The 4,036-nt window shown below is 47.1% G+C and overlaps 1 pseudogene; it reads left to right on the top strand.

Annotated features, from left to right (window-relative positions):
• The first annotated feature begins 1,068 nt into the window (after positions 1-1,068).
• On the top strand, positions 1,069-2,497 carry LOC108528040 (glyceraldehyde-3-phosphate dehydrogenase-like; annotated as a pseudogene).
• The last annotated feature ends 1,539 nt before the right edge of the window (positions 2,498-4,036 follow it).

Genomic DNA, 4,036 nt, shown 5'->3' with positions numbered 1-4,036 from the left:
AATATCCCTGATGAACATAGATGTAAAAATTGTCAACAAAATACTAGCAAATTGGATTCAACAGCACATAAAAGGATCATGATCACCATGATCAAATGAGATTTACCCCTGGGGTGCAAAGATGGTTCAACATACACAAATCAATAAATGTGATACACCATGTTAACAGAATGAAGGGCAAAAACCATCATCTCGATACAGAAAAAAAAAATTTGATAAAATTCAACATCTTTTCATGATTAAAACACTCAACAGAAGAAATGTACCTCAACACAATAAAGGCCACATATGACAAGGCTATAGCTAACATCACACTCAATGGTGAAAAGCTGAGAGTTTTTCTTCTAAGCTCAGGAATAAGGCAAGGACGTCACTCCTGACACTTGTGTTCAACATAGTGCTAGAAGTTCTAGCCAGAGCAGTTAGGCAAGGAAAAGATACAAAAGCATCCAAATAGGAAAGGAAGATGTAAAATTGCCTCTATTGGCTGGCAGTGCGGTCTTACATAGAGAAAATCCTATAGACTCTGCCAAAAATCGTTAGAATTGATAAACAAATTTTTCAAAGTTTCAAGTACAAAATCAACATACAAAAATCAGTAGCGTTTCTATACACTAACAACAAATTTTCTTAAAAAACAATTAAGAGGGCCGGGAGCGGTGGCTAACACCTGTAATCCCAGGACTTTGGGAGGTCAAGGTGGGCAGATCACAAGGTCAAGAGTTTGAGACCAGCCTGGGCAACATAGTGAAACCCCATCTCTACTAAAAATACAAAAATTAGCCTGGCATGGTAGTGGTGCATGCTTGTAATCCCAGCTACTCAGGAGGCTGAGGCAAGAGAATTGCTTGAACCGGGGAGGTGGGAGTTGCAATGAGCCGAGATCACACCACTGAACTCCAGCCTGGGTGGCAGAACAAGACTCCATCTCAGGCGGGGGACAAAAAAGCAATTAAGAAAATCCTGGCTGTCTGCTCCTCCTATTCAACAGACAGCTGCATCTTCTCGTGCAGCGCCAGCTGCATCCCTAAGACATCATGGTGAAGCTGAAGCCTGGAGTCAAATGGGTTTGGCTGTATTGGGTGCCTGGTCACCAGGGCTGCTTTTAACTCTGGCAAAGTGGATATTGTCGCCATCAAAGACCCCTTCATTGACCTCAACTACATGGTCTACATGTTCCAGTATGATTCCACCATGGCGAATTCCATGGCACCGTCAAAGCTGAGAACAGGAAGCTTGTCATCAATAGAAATCCCATCACCATCATCCAGGAGCTAGATTCCACCAAAATCAAATGGGGTGATGCTGGTGCTGAGTATGTTGTGAAGTCCACTGGCGTCTTCACCATCATGGAGAAGGCTGGTGCTCATTTGCAGCGGGGAGCCAAAGGGGTCATCATCTCTGTTCCCTCTGCTGATGCCCCCTGTCAGGCCTCTGAGCCCAAGCCAAGCCATCGCATCCCCTATGACTTGCACGTATATGCCCAGATGGCCTGAAGTAACTGAAGAATCACAAAAGAAGTGCAAATGCCCTGCCTCGCCTTAACTGATGACATTCCACCACAAAAGAAGTAAAATGGCCGGTCCTTGCCTTAAGCGATGATATTACCTTGTGAAGTTCCTTTTCCTGGCTCATCCTGGCTCAAAACTCCCCACAGAGCATCTTGTAACCCCACTCCTGCCCACCAGAGAACAACCCCCCTTTGACTGCAATTTTCCTTTACCTACCCAAATCCTATAAAACAGCCCCACCCTTATCTCCCTTCACTGACTCTCTTTTCGGCCGCAGCCCGCCTGCACTCAGGTGATTAAAAAGCTTTATTGCTCACACAAAGACTGTTTGGTGGTCTTTTCACACGGACGCGCATGACACCCCCATGTTCATGATGGGCTTGAACCATGAGAAGTAGGACAACAGCTCCAAGATAGTCAGCAATGCACCCTGTGCCGTCAACTGCTTAGCGCCCCAGGCCAAGGTCATCCATGACAACTTTGGTACTGTGGAGGGACTCATGACCACAGTCCACACCATCACTGCCACCCAGAAAACTGTGGATGACCCCTCCGGGAAACTGTGTTGTGACAGCCGCAGGGCTCTCCAGAACATCGTCCCTGCCTCTACTAGCACTGCCAAGTCTGTGGGCAAGGTCGTCCCTGAGCTGAATGGGAAGCTCACTGGCATGGCCTTCCGAGGCCCCAGTGACAACGTGTTGGTCATGAACCTGACCTGCTGTCTGGAAAAACCTGTCACATATGATGACATCAAGAAGGTGGTGAAGCAGCATCCGAGGACCCCCTCAAGGGCATCCTGGGCTACCCTAAGCACCAGGCTTGTCTCCTCCAACTTCAGCAGCGACACCCACTCCTCCACCTTTGATGCTAGGGCTGGCATTGCCCTCAATGACCACTTTGTCAAGCTTATTTCCAGATATGACAATGAATTTGGCTACAGCAACAGGGTGGTGGACCTCATGGCCCACATGGCCTCCAAGGAGTAAGACCCCCAGACCACCAGCCCCAGTGACAGCATGAGAGGAAGAGAGAGGCCCTCACTGCTGGGGAGTTTCTGCCGCACTCAGTCCCCCACTACACTGAGAATCTTCCCGCCTCACAGTTTCCATGCAGATCTCCTGAAGAGGGAGGAACCTAGGGAGCCCCACCTTGTCATGTACCATCAATAAAGTCCCCTGTGCTCAGAAAAAAAAAAAAAAATCCATTTACAATAGGATTGGAAAAAAAAAGTTCATTTCTGCTCATGTTGTCAGCAGCTGTGGCTCTGCTCTGCATGTCTTCTTATTCCAGGATCCAGCTGTAAAGCCGACCCATCCTGAACACATTGTTTTGCAACCGAGGGAGAAAAGGGCCCGCAGACCCATGTGGTGCTTCTTCAAGCCACTGCTCACCAGGCGGCACAGATCACTTCTGCTTACATCCTGTTAGCCAAAGCAAGCCCCCTGTCCAGGCCTGAGGGAGTAGGGAGAGGACCTACACCTCTCCCATAGGCAACAAAGGGAGGGTAAGGGATAACTGGGCACAAGAATAGGATCTGCCCCACTCCCTGTTTTTAAATGTTAGCAACTAAATTAAAAGTGTCATAAATGCTGGGCAGAGCCAAATAAAACACAAGAAACCACAAGCCATGGATGTACAACCTCTAATTTAAAAAGTCAGAAATGGAGTGCAAGCCTTGTTCTCTTCCTTGAAACATACACACTACCTCAGAGTCTGCTGAGTTTAACAGTCCTCTCAAAAAGGAAAGTGGTTACTTTGCCTTTAACATTATGGGTGAATCTATACTAGCTCCTAGTATAACCCAGCACCCCTGTTTTTCTAGAGGTGGTTTGTTTTTTTCCTTCTCTCTCTCTTCTTTTCCCATTTCCCTGGCTCCCTTAGCCTTTCAGAAATGCAAATATAATCATTCTCCTCCCCCTCACCCGACATTCCCTGCAGGGCAAGTTTTTCTAACTGTGTGCTCGAAGACAGATCTCTCCTTGAGAGCTGACGGTCGATTTGCAGACCAAAGCACACCCACCAAGGAACTTTCCCTTCCAGAGGTTGCCTCAGAACTTCCATCTTCCCAGGGTTGCCTCAGGACTTCCATCCACCAGGAGGGCAAATTGAAAGCACACCCGCTTGGCCACTTTTTCAACTTACTTCTGCCCAGGAAGGTGCCAACTCAACACCACGCTAGGAGGGGGACCCCTGCCCTTGCTCATTTCCTCCCTTACCCTATAAAAATCCCTGCTTTCTGTTCCCAAAGTGAAGCAGCACATTTTAAGGTAGGACCATTGTGCCCCTTCCCCAAGCTAACTTTGGAATCAATTCGCTTTTTTTTGTATCAGACCTTGCTCTTGTTAACTGGACTCCACATGCAGCGAGCAACTAACCTGCATTTTAGTTACACTGGTAATCACTACTTCCTTGTGTAGGTGCTCATAAATTCTCTTTAAACAATTTATTTGTAAATATGACCCAGAATCTAGGTCATTTGCTGTTCTGTAATCTCCAGAACTCACCTTCTATTTCTTGTACTTAGG

Source organism: Rhinopithecus bieti, unplaced genomic scaffold, assembly GCF_001698545.2.
Source record: "Rhinopithecus bieti isolate Rb0 unplaced genomic scaffold, ASM169854v2 scaffold_3040, whole genome shotgun sequence".
Lineage (NCBI taxonomy): Eukaryota > Metazoa > Chordata > Mammalia > Primates > Cercopithecidae > Rhinopithecus > Rhinopithecus bieti.
Note: the sequence above shows the minus strand (reverse complement) of the source record. Positions and strands in the feature narration are given on the sequence as shown.